Source organism: Lepidochelys kempii, chromosome 18 (genome assembly GCF_965140265.1).
Source record: "Lepidochelys kempii isolate rLepKem1 chromosome 18, rLepKem1.hap2, whole genome shotgun sequence".
Classification (NCBI taxonomy): Eukaryota; Metazoa; Chordata; order Testudines; family Cheloniidae; genus Lepidochelys; species Lepidochelys kempii.
In genome coordinates, this window is record NC_133273.1 from 16,632,267 (window position 1) to 16,651,029 (window position 18,763).

At 41.0% G+C, this 18,763-nt stretch overlaps 1 protein-coding gene across 1 annotated transcript in view; it reads left to right on the plus strand.

The window, feature by feature from the left end:
* The first annotated feature begins 1,139 nt into the window (after positions 1-1,139).
* Positions 1,140-18,763, plus strand: part of TTLL10 (tubulin tyrosine ligase like 10) — a 159,713-nt gene continuing 142,089 nt past the window's right edge. The window contains exon 1 of the mRNA XM_073316740.1: positions 1,140-1,199. The gene's annotated coding sequence lies outside the window, so the exon portion shown is untranslated. The remainder of the gene's footprint in view (positions 1,200-18,763) is intronic.

The following is an 18,763-nucleotide window of genomic DNA, read 5'->3' on the forward strand; positions in this document are numbered from 1 at the left end:
GTCTCATTCATCATCATAGTAGGGAATTGATTGTTGTGTTGGAAAAGTGTAATTGAGGAGCAGCATGGGATAGGGAAATGAGCATGGGACCGGGAGTCAGGAGATCTGGGTTTTAGTTGATGCTCTCCCACTGGCTTGCTGAGTGAGCTAAAGAAACAATCACCTAACTTCTGTATCTCAGTATTTCTATCTGCTAACCAGGATGATCTTACTTATCTACCTTACCAGAGGAAGATTTTTCAAGGCACAGACAGGAGTTAGGCATCCAACTCCCGTTGACTTTCAATGGGAATTGGGTACTTAGCTGTTTTTTTGTGCCTCTGAAAATCTACTTCATAAATGCTTTTGTATTGTTAATATTTGTAAATGTGCTTGGAAGATTAAATGTGTTATATACAGCAAGGACTTATTAATGCAATAATTTCACTATATTATTATTTATTTAGAGAGGCAGCATTGTCCAGTGGATAGGACATTGGACTAGGATTTGGGGACCTGGGTTCTACATCAGGCTTTGCCACTGACCTGACATGTAACCTTGGGCAAGTCACTTCACCTCTCTGTAACTTTTATTCTCCTCCCACACTTTGTATATTGTATAGAGCAGGTGTTTGTACAGCACCTAGCATAGAGGGGCCCAGTTCTCAGTACAAATAATAATAAAAAATTCATTGTAAGTGCTAAGTGTTATTATCTTTTATAAATTTTAAGTGGGTATTTTATTCGCAGCAAATCCATGAAACCAATAACACTGAATGATGACTGAGAATTCCCACAATAATTTATATTTCTTAAAAGCAAAAATCTTTTATGTTATATTTTTTCTATTTATTGTCCCTGCAAAGTAATCCTTCTGTGATAGCTACTTATTTCTGGGGGTTGTCAGGGAGGTGAAGAGTGATACATTTTCCCCTTTATTTTAGGAGTCCTCTTTGTGTGAAGCATTTAACTGAACAGACAATACGTGCAAGACCCTGTTTTTCCTCCCAGAGCTGAAGTTAAAAATTATTCAATGTAAAATTCCTGGCCTGTGAAACAGAGGCTCCGTACTGTACCAGGCAAAGATTTTCACCAGCATTCTCTTGCTTAGCCAAGGCTGAGATAACAGACACTGTAAAGCACTTGCTGGAATAAATCTACTCTTCTGAGATTCCATCGGGGTGTTCATCTTCCACCTTGTTTTTCCTTTGCTTAATAAGGTATTGCCTAAACTTACGGTTGATATTTGAATAGACTTTTTTATTAATATGATCAAGACTAAGTGAAACTCAATCTTATTTTTGTTTGTTTGCATTTAAATGTCAAGAAAGACTGCAAAGAACAAGTAAGTGGTAGATTGATTTTTTTTTTAAAGCAAGGTTGCTTTCAAGCCAAAGAGTAATTGTACTTTGCAGTGTATAGTGGGAGTTTTGAAAAATGTTTAGGGGCCAAAAGTGTGAAATTACTGCACTTTATGTACGACTTTCAGGTTCAATGAAATAAGGCTGAATTCTAAGGAAGTCTTTGTGATCCAAGACAATGAGCTTGATGCACTGATTAGTGGTGTAGCGGTTCTGATCACTGGCCTTTGTGTATAAAAACCCAGCCAGAAGTTTCTTCCTGGGTTTCCGATCAGTTCTAGAAGGGGTCAGGGACTGTGACGCTTTTCAGAAACAGCCGAGGAGTCACCCTCCTAGGAAACAGAAGGAAAGGAGTGGAGTGGTTTTTTCAACAATATGTTGTTTAAACTAGAATTGATCTGTAACAGGTATTGATTATAATCAAACCTTTGCTATTTACTTTGAAGTGACATGATCCTCCAGCATCAGCTTATTACCATAGTAATCAGTCACCCTGTGAAATCACCTCCTGTTCAGCGTGGTCCTACATTTCTGGTATGAAAGTATTAGCTGAGAACCCTTGAGCTTTCTATTGCTGCACATATTTTTGGATGGGGATATGCAGCGTATCCTACAACAGAGGCTAATTTAGCATCCACATTCTGTTCTCTTCATCTGAAAGGTAATAAAACAAGAAACGTGGTCGGATGGAGGGGTTTGGTACATTTCTAAGCCAGGTGAACAATAAAAATTTTGGAGCATCTAATCCTTATAGATGTTTCCAAGTTTCCATCTGGAAACCAAGCACTGTTACTGATTTACCAAACATTTCTCTTCTTTCTGGGACATTTTCATTTGGCTATTCCAGTTATCATGGTGAGGTGAGGCCGTCAAAGAGAAACATCAAAAACTACCAAATCCAAATAACTTTCTAGGTGGGCAAAACCCAGATAAAAATTATAACTTGATGGAAGAAATGAATCTGAATGCACAGAGCCTGAAAATATAAGGACTTAAAGGGACAAATCCCCAGTGGGTGTAAATTGGTGTTGTTCCATTGAGGAATCTTGCCCACAAGGTTTAATTTAAGTAATTTGAAAAATAAACACAACATTATATTAATTTTAAAATGACGTACAGTAAGTTGTAGGAATGACTGCATTTTACTTCATAAATATATCGTGAGAAATTTTCAGAAGGCTGAGGCCCTGCCTCCCTCTTTTTGGGAGCAATTCACACTTGCAAAATTGGTGCCTTCTATTTTGCATTTGCAAATTGAATGGTAGGCACTAATCTGATTACCCATGCCTCTTGACTTGCACTCTCATTCAGGAACTTAAGGGCATGAGTATTCCAATTTGTTCCCACAACTGAAGTCATGATCCAGAATTGAGGAACAGCTTTTGTGGGTGCAAATCATAACAGCTAAAAAGATGCCACCCCTATTGAGCATTTATCCTCTTATTAATTAGTTATTGCATATATTTATTATGTGGATTAAAAAAAAGAAGAATGTAGGAGATGTTGTGCGAGGTTTCTAGGGCTCTTTCAATTCCCATTCTATTAGAAATGTTTCCTAAAATTCTTGTGCTCTTGGTACTTTCAGTAGCATATCTAGACAGGCTGTGTCACAATCTAACACTGTGCTATGTGACCTACCTTCCAGCATGCCACGTGCATGTTAATAGTGATTATCATGAGTAAAACAGGGACAGTAGCACCTAGGGTAGCACACCAGAGGTTTCATCTTCTTTGTTTCCACCAGGACCTTCTTTAGTTTGTTACAATAGGCCAGTTTCAGTGCTGGTGTATGTGATCAAAGTTTTATTAAAGACAAAGGAGTTGCACCTGTTCAGACCATGACTGAATTTGACCTAGTAAGTTTATTATCAACTCTTTTTAATCAAACACCTCCTAGTGTTCAGGACTCTTTATAATCATGTTAACATTTCAGCTAGGGTCTGCTCCAAAGCCCATTGAAGTCAATGGAAAGAGCCCACCGACTTCCGTGGGCTTTGGATGAGGATTTAGATGACTATCTGCAGCCTTTTCTTTTTCTTTTTACAAAAAATGTGAGATATTTTGTTCCCTGCCTCCAGTGGGAAAGATATTTATAACCGTCATCTTATCCAGCAGTGACAGCTGAAATGAGCGAATATTTCATGAAAGGATTTTGCCCTTTCAGAAGAATGTTCTCAAATCGCATATTGCCGCACTGCAACCTTGCTGTGCACTTGTTCTTCCTGTGAAAAGGAAATATATTCCTGTCAGATGCTTTTGCTGGACTGGTATGTGCACATACATTCTCTTAACATAGTAAATATACTGACATTAGTCACAGATTCCTTTCTTGTTGATGGGATGTTGATTATATGTCCTATAAATTTATGAGATAACCTGTCCCTGCTTCTCTCTCTCGTTCTCTGTCTCTTCTTAATCCATCATTGATGGTAGAATTCGGATGGTTTTCCAAACTCGAGGATTTATACTGTTGCTAGATTTTTCTGATATATATCCTGAAAGTTTAATTGGTCCTAGCCCAGAGTGATTGCCATCAGTTAAATTTTGTGCATGAGTGTGTTTGTTAATCTCTGACACCATATTTGCAACTCTGACCCTACATGTGCAATTCTGCCCCATTTCCATATGTACATCTCTCTCCCTCTCTCTTTCTCTTTGTCCTCAAAGAGGTACTCTTTCTTCTTGATCCTCAGTACTGGACATCTCGCCACCTAACTCCACAGGCCAAGGAAGGTTGGATCCCTTCAAAGCTCATCCATGCTGCTCTTTTTTTGATTTCTTTGGCTTTCTGAGATGTAGCTCAAGGCATGACTCCTCCAGGGTATTATATGCTGCCTTCATAGAGTCCCCTGGGCATCAACAGTTACGTGTTATGAACATCTGATTTGGGGCTGTTGCTCAAATTAACAAGTTTCAAGCAGAGTATCAGCAGTGGAAGCAGAGATAGTGAATTTATCTTCCTATAAACCTAGTTTTAGTAGCAGTTGGTATAGAAATGTAGGAAATATTGTCACATTCTTAGCATATACAACTGTAAAACAAAGTGTTCTGGATTCAATTCCTAGATCTGTAGCTGACTTGCAATATGAGTATGTGCATGCAGTATGAGGAAATTTTCTAAGACTCAGTTTCCCCATCCATAAATTGGTCATAATACTCACTACACAGGGCTGACATGAGGCTTATTTACAGTGTTCAAAGTGCTTTGAGAAATCTGGATGGAAAGCTCAGTATAACTTCAATGTACTATTTTTAATACTAGATTATGATTTTATTAGACTATACAAGCACAGGATTAGAAAGAGTGCTGCCATTTAGTGAACACAATGTGTTGGATTCTGATCTCAGCTACACTGGTGTCATTTAGGAATAAATCCATCATATTCCTTGGCATTACACCTGGGTTGAATTTAGCCCAATGTCACAATCTGAAGCACTGAAGGACCTGATCCTGAATTCAGTGGGTCTTTCCGTTGAATTCAGTGGGCTTTGGATCAGGCCCTAAATGAAGATTTTAAAAACTAGGATTTCTAGGGTTAGAAAATCCACAGTTTGAGCCTTTGAGATGTCATTTGTGTGGGCTGAAAGGGAATGGAAGTTTTCCTGGGGATAAAAGACATCTTGTTGTTAGCTTTTATTATGACCATTGTACTTTCTTGGGGAAGCAGAAAGGGGTTGGTTATTAGAAGCAAATGTTGCTGTTTGCTCCCAACAAAATCAGCCTGATTACACTTTAACTGACCAAATTTTGCACTCAAAGCCAGCGAGGCAAACTCTCATGATAACATTTGACACCCTGTCACTCAGGGTAGCTCAAATATGCACCATTAGGTGGTTGTATGACAAGCAGCTCTTAAAGGTAGAATGCCCTTGTTTGCTTGAGACAAGAATTGCTGCTTGTTATCCTAGATGCAGAGGATAGGAGTTTTTGATCCCATAATCATGTACAATTCATTAAAGTCTATGGGCATTGGGTGCCTAACTCCCTTAGGCCCCTTTGACTATCCCAGCCTATTTTGCTCAGTCCTTCATAGTAACTGAGGCAGATCATTTTACTCTATAATCTGGAGCTGTATCTATGTGCAGGAAGATAGCCGTGACCTAGGGCTTGTCTACACTGACAATTTACAGGGGTGCAACTTTCTCTCTCAGGGGCGTGAAAAAACACCCCCCTCAGTGCAGCAAGTTTCAGCGCAGTAAATTGCCAGTGTAGACAGTGCACCAGCACTGGGAGCTGCGCCCCCAGCACTGGTCGCTACGCCCCTCATGGAGGTGGGTTTTTTAGAGCTCTCTCCCAGCGCTCTGCCGCGACAACACAAGCCACGTTAAAGCTTTGCCGCGGTAGCGCTTTAGCTTTGCCAGCGTAGACTAACCCCTAGTGTCTTCATTTACTCTTTTTGGGATAGCAGAGAGTGTGTGTGTACGCACCTTACAACCAGACTAACAGTTAGTCAAGCCCCAAACAAGAGAAGGGATCCAATCCCCCAGACGTGGGGGAATAGCCCAGGATTCGACTCCCACTGCAGTCTCATTGCCAGAGTGTAATAAGGGGTTTGGCAATGAATTGTTTTCCCACCCCCTGAGCCCACTGTTGGAAAGACAGGTAGAGCCAGACCACGTTTTGCAGGGCTTGTATGGCAGGCATGGACCCCGGAAGAGCAAGGCTGGAGCAGTTACTTGCTTTGTTTGTGCTTGAAGCAGCCCTGTGTGGGTGTGTGTTTGTGTGTACGCATAAGTATGGCACTTAACCTTTCCAGGTTCTCCACTGGCTCTTGTGCCAGCAGGTGTCTCGGGGATTTCTGTCCCTACGTCTGGTGGAATCAGGATTATATCTGGGAGGAGGAAGGCATCACCCTCCAGAAACTGGGTGGGGATGTAGTGCACACCTGACAGGAAGAAAAAGGACTGGCTGTGGCAACTGGTACACAAAGTCTGTAGAAACATTTGTAGGCAGGGAAGGATGTGAGGTGAACGGCAGCCAGCCGAGACGCAAGTCACATGGAGGCAGCTCTATGAGGGATACAGAGAGTTGGAAGGCATAGGCTGAATGTCTGGTGGGGGGACAGACACAAAGTGACAGCAACAGAGCCAAGGCTCTTGACCATAGAGCAACTGAATCAGCTCCCATCAGAAGGGTATGGCTGGATGCTAGAGAAGAGTGGAAGAGCAATCTGTCAGCTGCATCTCAACTGCAGACACATGTGGTACATCAGTCTGAAGCAGTTAAAGGCCAACGTGGTCCCTCTTTCTAGCTGTCTGTAGAGAAAGTGGAGAGATCAGAAAAGAAAGTGACCTGAAATGTCGCCACACCCCACCCCATTTATTCTTGAGCATTGTTGGGAAACCAAGCCCACTTGTACTATAGTGTCAAAATATGGGAGCACATTTCTGCTGCTTGCCCTTTAGGGGTTAATGCAATTACATTAGGAAACTCTGCCTTAAACCTAGACTTCTCTCGGCCAGACATTCCTCCACCCCCTTGATAACTCACTGGCATGGCTTGTGTTTCCCAGCTGACCAGCCAATAGGAGCAGAGTAGGTATTAGCTCTGAGTCAGCAAATATGTCGGTTTGAAACCTGATACCAGATGTGCTGCAAGTAGCAACGATTTTTGCTCTTTTAAGATTTATTTTCCCCTGATGAAAGAAACTCCATGTTTCTTCTTTGACTCATTTGTGACAAAGTTTTGCTTTTTAATAGTCAGTCCATTAGTATGTAGAGGTGCAAGAATTCAGCCTTGCAGTATTGGTTTAATTTGCGAGGAGAGGCATCTTGCTGCAAAACTAACTTGCTTCCTGCTACTTCATGCAGGTGAGCAAAGTATAGCACAGATCTTCAGCTGGTGCGAATCCGTATACCTCTGTTAAAGTCAATGGAGCTGTGCTGATTTACACCAGCTGAGGATTTGGCCCATTATATTTATAGCACAAATATGGCTCAAGAACTCCAGGCTCATCTCCCCTTTGTGCACAAATGACACGTTCGGTTCTTACCCTGATTTCAGTCCTCCATGTCCACTCTCCTTTGTTAATTCAAAGGGGTATGAAAGGACTTCTTTCCGTCATTGCCCATAACAAGCTTCACCAAGAGCTTCTGTGCTCCTAAGTGAAAGCATTGCCCACATGGTCTGTACTCATGCATCAGATTATACCAGATTCTTTCCCTTGGGAAGTGTCTTGCAGCAGGAGGCCACAAGGCTACAGAAAAAGCCCCAGAAAGAGACACAATTTGAAAAGAGCATTTATAGTGTCTGAAGCTATGCTGGTCCCTTCAGTATAATCCAGTCAGTACCAGATCCTTGGTGGGTAAAAAATAGGGTCAATGGAGCTACAGCAATTTACAGCAACTAAGTGTGTGGCCCTCATTTTCCTTTGGATTGTGTATTCATTTTTGAAGTATTCAAATGTGGTTGTATAAAAATGGTGACAAATCCCCTGCCTTGCAGATGCCTTTGTATTGATATGCAGAACTGCAATTGATCTTCTCAGGAATCAACCACTTCAAATTTACCTTATCAACCTATTGCAACAAGAAGGTCTCACAAGGAAGCTGGGTCATTCCTCGGAGTCCTGCTGCAAGTTGCCACAAAACAGGACTGTTACTGGGCAACTGGGCAACATAAAACTTTCCTAGCAACCTTTTACTCTCTCAATATTGACATACATACTTTAATTAATAGGGGGTTATGTTTCCCAAAGAGGTAAAATGACCCAACTTTGTGCAGATAATCACTTATATTATGATGTGCAAATTAAAATAAACATATTTTTGAAGCACAGCACTCTATGCAGCTCATCTGTAAATCATGAGACTAATCCAACTGAAGATCAAAATAACCCATAACAAAATAGTCTTTTTGGCTTAATGTGCTGAATGTAATGTAATGAGGAAGATCCGATGGACTTTTGGTTTTCAGACTTGGAGTTATATATTATGGGAGGTGTTGGTGTTATTTTTAAAAGCACTATCTGCTTGTTACATCTACATTACTAGCTCTTTAAAACCTCTCCTGTGCTCCAGGGAATTTCCAGCCCTGAAAGATAAATTCCAATGAATAACACTGAGTTTCTGTAAGAAAAAGTCATTCCCTTTGTGTAGGACAGGAGGCATTGCAACAGATCAAGACGGGCATAAACTATGATATCAGAGAGCTAACTTGGAGTTCACCTACGTGGTTCCTACTTCTGGATAGATTTGAAAGATGGGGAAATCTAAATATAGTGTGATGACATTGCACGCCTTGCTGTAGTAGCCACAGATTGAGGTGTCCGAGACAAAACACACTGATAGAGTCCAACTGGCCTCTTACACCAGTGCGACTCATTCTGACAAATCCAGCCTTTTGAGATGTCAGAAGCCAATAGGGTGTGCTGGTAACATCAATGGACTCATATTTTAAAGTTATTAGCTGGGCTCACAGCAACCAGCCAGTCATAAAGGAATGTTTATTTTTAGTGGTAGCAATGGAACAGTATGGAAAATCCACCTCTAGTGTCAAAGCTTGCAGAATCAGGGCCTGCAGCCAAGCCTGGGACTAGCTTGTTGACCTACAGCTGAACACCCTTATTGACTAGACACCCTGGTTGGTTGAGAGGTATCACTAGGCTTGGTCTTACACCCAGCAGCAGCACCAGGCCAGTGGCTGCTTAGTGCTTATGCCCGCAGTTGCAACTGCCCCTGTGACAATCTTGCTTGGTTCCTGACTCCAGCTCTGACCATTGGTGCTGTTTTTTGCCACTGACTCTGAACGCTAGGCCTGACCATCACTGCCCTGGTCTGTGACAAAAGTCTATCACGGGGAACAAGGGACACCCCAGCTGACACCCATCATTCATTCTCTGGTGATCCAAACTAGGCTGATAAAATCCAGAGATTAGTGCATTTTCCCACTTGTCTTCCTCTTTCCTCCTATTTACAAATGCACCATCATTCTGTGAGCAGGTTTGATACAATTAAAATGACTCCCACTCCACCCTGCTAGGACTCGCCTTATCTAGCAAATTGCAGTGACTCAGACTAACTCTGTGTTGTTTGTTTTAGGCAACTTTGTTTTAAAATACTTTTATTTGCCATCTCTTTTCAAACCCATCTCTCTCCCCAGAGTTGGCCAAGGTAATCTGACTACAAGTTAGGTAAGCACTGAGTCATATAATTAATCCTTTTCCTCCTTTCACCTTTTGGGACTGCTTTGATTGTTGCCTTAGCTAAAGGGACTGAAACCTTATTAACAAAAAGGCACCCTAGGTTTAGCACGGAGTCTGATTTTATGTTGAGCAGCCCCAAAGTACTTGCTCTGTCTCCTGACAGGTATCTTTGAACCAGCTACACTAGTTCTGCATGGTAGTAAGGGACTTATTCTTAATCATAAGAACAAGACAGTGCAAGCATTTTATTGACTCCCTGCAGGCCACAGTAGACTTGGTATGTTCTCTGAATTGCCCTTTCTCATCAGCATACAAGGAAATCTGGCTTGGTTAATGCCTCTGGGCAAGGCCTGTTAATCCTTATTTTAGAGCCAAAACTGAAGAACTCACTCCGCCCCTACATTCTTCTTGTATCCAGTTATCTTGTCTAATAGAGACAGAACCTGCAAGTCCTTGGATTAGAATTGTACAGAGAGGGCTAGGTTCTCTGTTACCTCCAGTTTCTGCTGAGTGCAGCAGAGATGGTAGGGGCAATCAGAGAATTGGGTATGGCTCCAAAATTCTCTACCCAGCCCTGTCCACAGGCAGCATAGGTTAGAAGAGTCTGGGACTGCTCTAACCCGTACTGGCTGGCTACGTTCCCCAAGGGGCATCCTCCAGCTGGGGACTTCCAGGACACATCATGCTCTTCACTTCTAATAAAACCAATAATCCGGATGATATACGGGGATTATATTTCTCAGAAAGTGGGACTATCCACTGAATAATGAATAGAGGCAGTATTGCCAACTCCAAATGTTCAAAAACCATGTTAGATCATGGGATTTAGCTTAAAAATAATCAAAGCCTCTTGAAAAATATAATAAATTTGGGGTTCTTGTTAAATTCTTTTTTTCTGGGGGAGCCTTTAAGGTACACTTAGGTCACATTTCAAGTTTTCTGTGTGACCATCAGGGCTAGGAACTGCTTTTTAAAAATGAAATCTGAGATTTACATGCATTTCCATGTTTCCATGAACTGGGGCTTTAAGGAAAACCGCACATAGCATGAGAGTTGGCAACAATGTCCTGGCTTTACCAGTTTGCAGGATTAAGGGCTCTATGATATATTTGTTAAAGACCGTTTAGGACCTTTCAGCTTTCTCTGCAATATATATTTGCTCACTGCTTTGTGCTCTTTCCCTTTGACCTTTCAACAGTTTATAATACCAGGCATTAGCTGCAATCATTCAACAGATTTTGGCTATTGAGAAAGTGGCCATGTCTCAGCCCTTGTAAACTTCTTATAGTTGCTGCTATGCTCATATCACACAAGAAAAAAATACTGCACCCAGTGTTCCTCCTAAGGAGGAGAGGAGGGGAGCAAAACTCATCGAGGCAGAATTCTCATCAGATTGTTCCACAGAAGAGAGGCAGAGCAGGATTTCCTGTCTCTCCAGGACCGGCTCTCGGCACCAGCAAAGCAAGCATGTGCTTGGGGCGGCATTCCGGCCGTCCTTTTTATGCTTGGGGCGGCAAAAAACCTAGAGCTGGCCCTGTGTCTCTCCCCACCGTAGAAGGGGTGGAGCTGTGCTGACAGGGCTTCCCCTAAGGCTCCTTTAGTCTCCACAGCACAGAGGATTAAAGCACTTCTCTAAACGGTGTTAATTTCTGAGTGGTTCCTCCTGGGCATAGTGGGTAGATGATATGCCACCCCAGACCATGCTCAGAGTCCACCCCTTCTCTTTGTCCTTCCCATGCGTATGCTGGATTCTGTGGACAGCTCTCTTATGAGACCCTCAGAAGACCAGGGAAAGGGAAGTGTTAAAATGAAAAAAGGCACACACAAAGTTCGCTCGCCATGTAGATCCCCGTGGGGACATCTGGTCCACAGTGATTAAATCTCAAAGGGATTGGAATGTAACTGATGTGTAGTAAAATAATCATTCTGTTAAATATCAGTTCAATGGGCTGGACAAACGCACACCCCCACATGGGGAACGCCTTTATGGATTTCATGCTTGCTCTTTCACTCCAGCGACTGGCACACAGAGGTAATGAACTCAGTCCTGGAGAGGAGTGATTCACCTCACACCACATGACTGATCTCGCTAGTTGTCTCAGAAGCATCAAAAAACTCCTGAAGGAGTTGCATCCTACCCTGTTTAGCTGAGAAAACAGTTGGCCAATGCTCGTTTGAACGTGGGTGGAGGTGGTTGAGGCATTACAAAGGACTTGAGGGAAAAAACTCCTTACTTCTCCCAACCTCTACCACTCATGAAAAATCTGAACTCTTTGCCTATTTGGGAAGCCTATGAATTACCTGAAATTCCAAAAGAATTAGATATTAAGATTCTGAATGAATCCTTCATATTTAAACTTCTTGCCCTTATTACCAAGAATCACTAATTAAAACTCATTTTCTGCTTAATATGAAGAGCTGTTGAATGGTCAAAGAGCAACTTGTGTATAGTACAGTAATTATGATAAAGTATTTCAGATGGAAACTTTGATTTCTCGATAATTGTTCCTTCTATTTCTTTTTAATATTGTAGTCTACTATGCATATATTTGCTTTTCGGGTTAATTGCTCTGTTTTGAATATGCCTGTTAATAATCTCACTTTGTGCATTATGCTTTCATCATGAGTTAATCATTTTCAGGATTATACACTTATTGGGCAATAAACTGCAGCTTTTTTAGCATCATTCATATAAAAATTCCTAAAATACAATACAGTGAACTTCGAGTTTTGTGTTTGGATCATTTTTGCAAGAGTTGTGTACACTGTACAGGAGCAAGTACTGTAAGAAAGGATGATGTTTGTATCTGTAATCTTGCAGGGAGACATGTTGGAAATGGGGAACTAGTGCTTTAAAACAGAGGCATGTTATAAAAGGAGGGCTACATTTTGAAATTGCACAATTGTGAATTTATATTTGTATGTGCCCTAACCATGTCCATTTGTGCAGATCAGATATTTGTGTGTGTGTAAACAGTTTATTAGAGCTCAAATGGCTATTTGCAAGCTCAAATATCTGATTTGCGTGCACTATCATGGTAATTGTGCTCACAAATAATGTGTGTGCAATTACGAGCACATTTTGCATATGAACCTCTAGCCTCCCTATCTAAAATGTTGAGAAATGCAAAAAATAAATTTTCAAATAATAAGAACACTTGAGACTTCAAGGAGTCTACTCCTCTCTTGATGAACACACAGCTTCGAGCATACCCTTAAAGTTATTGAGCATGGAATTGATTCCTGCAAGAGTACAAATTTGTTTTCTTATTCATTGCAGTAGGAATGATCATTGTAACCCTCAGTTGATACTCAGGTGGGGGTCATTGGTGCTTCCTTGGGTGTCCCTGTTTGTAAAAATTAGGATGATATTTTGATCATGAACGTGAATCATGGCCTAATATAGTACTGGCTAGAACCAGATATAGATGAGGCAAGCACTGTGTTTGCTTCAACTCACAGCTCTGCCAAATTCATTACAGTCCTAGTCTATAAAGCTTCTGGCTTTTCTATTCTTTGTCCCTGCCCCGATCCCCACAGCTCTGTCTGTATACCTCTGTCCTACTCTGCCACACCCTTACTATTCCAGTCCTGGTCCCTATACATTGCTCTACCAATGTACTTCAGTTCTGCCCACAACATACCTGCTATGTCTTTCCTGGCTCTTAACACAGGTCTACCAATGCACCATATTCCTGGCCTCCAACACCTTGGTATTCCAGTCCAAGGCCTTTCTTTGACAAACATACCAATCCTGTCCAAATGTGTGCTACTTTCATGATGTGAGCATAGATTAAAAGAAGAACAAAAGAAGCATACAAAACGAAGGAGCGTCTGTAAAGGGTTAAATCCCCAGGTCCATAGTATTTTTTCAGGGCAAACATCCATTGAAGTCAGTGGGAGATTTGGCTGAGTAAGGACTTCCAGATGTGGCCCAAATGAAATAATAATAAATTAACAAAATAAAGACAGGGAATAAGGAAAATAGATTATAAGACCAATGACAAACCTGAAACAACTGTTTTATAGCCCATTCTTCTTGCTAAAGCATTAGCTTTCACAACTGTTCAAAGTCAGGTCACAAATGAAATTGAGTTCAGTTTGAATGCATCCGATGAAGTGAGCTGTAGCTCATGAAAGCTTATGCTCAAATAAATTTGTTAGTCTCTAAGGTGCCACAAGTCCTCCTTTTCTTTTTGCGAATACAGACTAACATGGCTGCTACTCTGAAACAGTTCAGGTTGTGACATTTTAGTGGACTTTTGATCTTTGTAGGTAACTTCTCAACCTAACTGACTATCTGAGACATCTAAATCAACGTTTCTGACCTTCTCATATTTGCTAGGTACTTCAGCTGTCTTTTAAGACACAGACGTCTTTTAAGCTATGGGCTTCTTATTCTGGAAAGGCATTTGAATGTCTTTTTACAATAAATTAATTGTTGATTAAAAAAAACCCACTAAAAAAAAAAAGAAGCAATTAAAGCACACTTAGGGCCAATAAAAATAAGAATGTACGAACATAAGAATGGCCACACTGGGTCAGACCAATGGTCCATTTAGCCCCGTGTCCTGTCTTCCAACAGTGGTGAATGCCAGCTGCTTCAAAGGGAATGAACAGAACAGGGCAATTATCAAGTGATCCATCCAGTCAGGCAGTCCCAGCTTCTGGCAAACCGAGGCTTAGGGACACTCAGATCATGGAATTGCATCCCTGACTGTCTTGGCTAATAGCCACTGATGGACCAATCCCTCCATGAATTTACCTAATTTTTTTTAACCCAATTATAGTTTTATCCTGGGCAACGAATTCCACAGGTTGACTATGTGTTGTGTGAAGAAGTACTTCCTTTTGTTTCTTTTAAACCTGCTGCCTATTAATTTCATTGGGTGACCCCTGGTTCATGTGTTATGTGAAGAGGTAAATAAAAACATCCTTATTCACTTTCTCCACACCATTCATGATTTTATAGACCTTTATCATATTCCTTCTTAGTTGCCTCTTTTACAGGCTGAACAGTTCCAGTCTTTTAAATCTTTCCTCATATGGAAGCTGTTCCATACCCTTGTTCATTTTTGTTGTCCTTCTCTGTACCTTTTCCATTTCTAATGTATCTTTTTTGAGATGGGGAGACCGGAATGCATGCAGTATTCAAGGTGTGAGTGTACTATGGATTTATATAGCCGCACTATGGTATTTACTGTCTTATTATGTATCCCTTTCCTAATGGATCCTAACATTCTGTTAGCTTTTTTTGACCGCCGCTGTAATGCAGTATGTAGCATGAAGTCAATAAATGTTTGCCTTCGTCAGGAAATCATCACAGCAGATACTATGGGTTAAACACAGTTCTTGATCACTTTATAGCCATTAATAACATTGGTATCTAGGGAAACTTAGGTAATAAGACTGATCAAAACTTTAGTGAATAAAGTTGATCACCTGCCGGGGTCAGGAAGATTTTTCCCTCCTTTCCCTACAGCCGGGGTCGGCAACCGATGGCATGCATCCCAAAGGCGGCATGCAAGCTGATTTTCCAGTGGCACTCTGCTGCCGGCCTGGGGTTCTGTCTGCCGGCTCCTTGCCAGCCAGGGTCCCGGCTGCTGGCCCCCATCAGCCCGCTGCTGGCCTGGGGACATTGGAAAATTCAGCAAGGAAAAGCCAAGGGCAAGGATCACACTAAACTAATAAGATCTGCATTTTAATTTAATTTTAAATGAAGCTTCTTAAACATTTTTAAAACCTCATTTATTTTACATACAATAATAGTTTAGTTATCTAATATAGACTTATAGCGAGAGACCTTCCAAAAACGTTAAAACGTTACTAGCTACTAGTAACTAGTTACTAGTTTTAAAACGTTAAAACGTTACTAGCACGCGAAACCTTAAATTACAGTGAATAAATGAAGACTTGGTTCACCACTTCTGAAAGGTTGCCGACCTCTGCCCTACAGCACTGCACAGTGGCTATGTACATTATATGTTTCTTGTCTCACTCGCTGTAAAGCATCAACTGCTGGCCACTGCCTGAGGCAGAATGTCCGACTTCACAGCCCAGTGATTGCATCCAGTATGGCAATTTCTGTTTCTTGTACACCATTGCACCTAACCCACTTTCATTTATTTAGTTTAATTGCATTGGTCCACATTTTCAAAAGTGCCCACTAAGTTTGGGTGCCCAACTTGAGACATCTAGTGGAAGTATAGAGTCTAATGTATCTAAATCTCGGGCCTCTTCATGACTCCACTAGAAGTTTGTGCTGTTTCAATGTTTCTAACAAAATGCTTCTGTCTCAATAAGGACTGTCGACACTCATTCCTGTTCTGGCATACGAAGCATCAACATCTGAGCTTATAAGTGTAAAAAAAAAAAAAAAAAAAGTCCCCTGAATTCTACAGTTCAGATGTATCACACACTGTGTGCACTTGATTTTGGAACGTCTCAGAAAAAAACTTTGGGCCAGATCCTAAGCTGTGCCAAATTAGAATTGGGAGGCATGGCTAAAGGATCAGATTTATAAAGGAAGGAGCAACATTTCAAAGGGGAGAACCAGCAAGATGAAGAGTTAACATGCTCTAGGGTTATTTTTTCCAGTTCAGCTCAAGCTGCCATTGGATCCGGTTCCAGGGCTTGCTTAAGTTCCTGTACAAACCCTGATTAAACAGGAAAAACCTGTGAATTGTTGGTTTTGAATTCTGGATTGGGGGCAGGGTGCACTCAGGTAACACATGAGTCATGTTTCATTTGAATTTCTAAAACCTCAGAGAGAAAAGGGAAAAACTGGAGGTTTCTATAGGAACAAAAATAAAAGATTTAATATATGTTCTTCCTGCATTCTTTACATTCTTTTGTTAGGTTAATGCTAAAAAAGTCCTCCAGACCCACACACAGTATAAGCTTAACTTCTACAAAGTTAAACTTTTCTATAAGTGCAAAGCAACATTTCTGTCTCTAAGATCCATTTCTGTACTAGGCTGCATTTCATCTAGTGATGAAAATGATGTCAGTACTTTCAGTAGATCTAATTTCTTCTCCAGAGGAGGCATGCGTGTACCTGTCTCTTTTCCAAAAGATCTTTTCCCTAGTAAAATCCGTAACAATATCCTGATACAGGAATCCCCTTTTTGGCATGGGCTCATTTTCTTCTATTTGAACATGATGATTCAGAAAACTAGTACAAGACAAACAAAAGGTGCAGGCTTTCTATGGGCTGGTTATAGTTAACCCCTGGAGATCCTGTGGATGTGAACTTTACAGGCACACAAAGTTATATTCTCATGATATATAGTCTATCTTCTTCCAATTGTCCCTTTGCAAAATATTATGGCCTGGACCTGTCTGGGCATGATGTTGAAGGAGTTAATTGGGACTGGTGAAACAAATCTTTGACTTTCAGGGCTGAATAAATTAGGAATATGACATGGAGTCTACATAGAATCATATGTATATATATTAGAAATGGAAAAGACCTATTAGTTCATTGATCATAGAATCATAGAAATGGAGGTCTGGAAGGCCTTTGAGAGGTCATCAAGTCCAGGTGTTTATGCTGAGGCAGGACCAAATAAACATAGACCATCCCTGAAAGGTGTTTGTCCAGTCTGGTTTTAAAAACCTCCAGTGATGGAATTCCACAATCTCTCGTGGAAGTCTGTTCCAGTGCTTAACTACTCTTATAGTTTTTTTCTAATACCTAACCAAAGTCTCCCTTACTGCAGATTAATCCCATTAAATCATCTAGTGCCTCTCTAACTTCTGCCTGCAGTATATTTGCTACTGCTTTGTCTCCTCTCATTTTCAATACTTTAATTAACTGGGTAGTGTGCATGTGAAGCACTGCCCTCTACTGGATGGAAGAAGAACTGATCAACTGTGAGTCATAGGCCCTATACTGCTAACAGCCAGTGAAGATTAGGCAACATGGTAGGGACCTGTGCTTTTGTGATGTCTATCCATGCTGAAAGTGAGGTGCATACACAAGTTGCCATGAGATGTAGTGTAGTGACAACTGATGTTCCTAGGAGACTGTTTATTGTAGTGATTTCACTGCAAGTTTTAAAGGGCAGCAGTACATTTTGTCTTTCATGATCTCTATGGAGCACAGAGATTACCTTTTACCCCCAATGAAAGGACAGAAATCTCAAATACATTTTGTTTCTCTTCCTGGGAGTATATTTTCTCATTTTCTGTGGGAAGTCATTACAGAAATCAGTGACTCTAACAATTAATAATGGAAGTAAGGCTACACTTTGCATAAGTAAACATTAATATCCTGTCAAGCACCACTGAAACAAAACTGGTGAATGGCAAAAATGTCAGCAAAATATCAACAGCTTCCATCAGGCCTAATCTCTGCGCAGTGATCAACACTTCATGACCAAAAAGTGCTTTGAATAGTGTAGCTTTGAATCACAGCTTCCTTCCCTGAATTATTGCTGCTCTGATTTTATTTGCAAATTAAGGCACAGACACAGGGGTAATTGTTGTTTTAATATTAACATTTTCTGGAAAGCAGCCTGAGATGGTGTAAATCAGCATAGCTCCATTGACTTCAGTGGAACCATTTTATATCAGCTAAGGGTCTGGCCCAATTTCTTTCTATTTCCAAAAATTAAAACAAGATGATTTCAGATTAATTTGCTTTGAGGTGCAGCTATTTTCTGCCTATTCATTTTGTGCAGGCCACTGAACTGATACCAGTATAGCAGGTCAGATATAAGGCATTTGCACTTTGGCACATAACAGCAGTTTCATATTATCTGGTATTGGAAGAAACTGAACAATTTTACTTGTACTATGAATGATGGTGAAACAACCACCCTCTGCCTACACTTTATTTCCCTGTTGTCAGCCCTGAGAAATGAACTCACTGCTTAAAGGACTGTGCAACCCTCCCCAAATAAAGAATGCGGAGCTGATGTGCTGATAACCACTGACTGCGAGGGGCACATTTTCACAGCAGTGGGCAGGGACTTACCTTACAGCTCTCCTTGACTTTAAGGGTAGTCATGCAATCACATTCCCACACCCGATACCATTGTGACTCCTCCAGTCCCGTACATTTCCAGAGCAGTTAAGATTGCCGGGCTCCCAAATGAACGTACCTGTATGCTTGTTGGTGTGGCATGTGTAAGCCTGTCTTACAGATGAAATGTTTTTGTTTAAATACTCCTTTACTGCCTTCCTTCATAAAAATCACATTCTGTGGGCCAGATCCTCAGGTGCTGTAAATCAGTGTAGCTCCACTGATGTCAAGACAGCTATGCTAGTTAAACT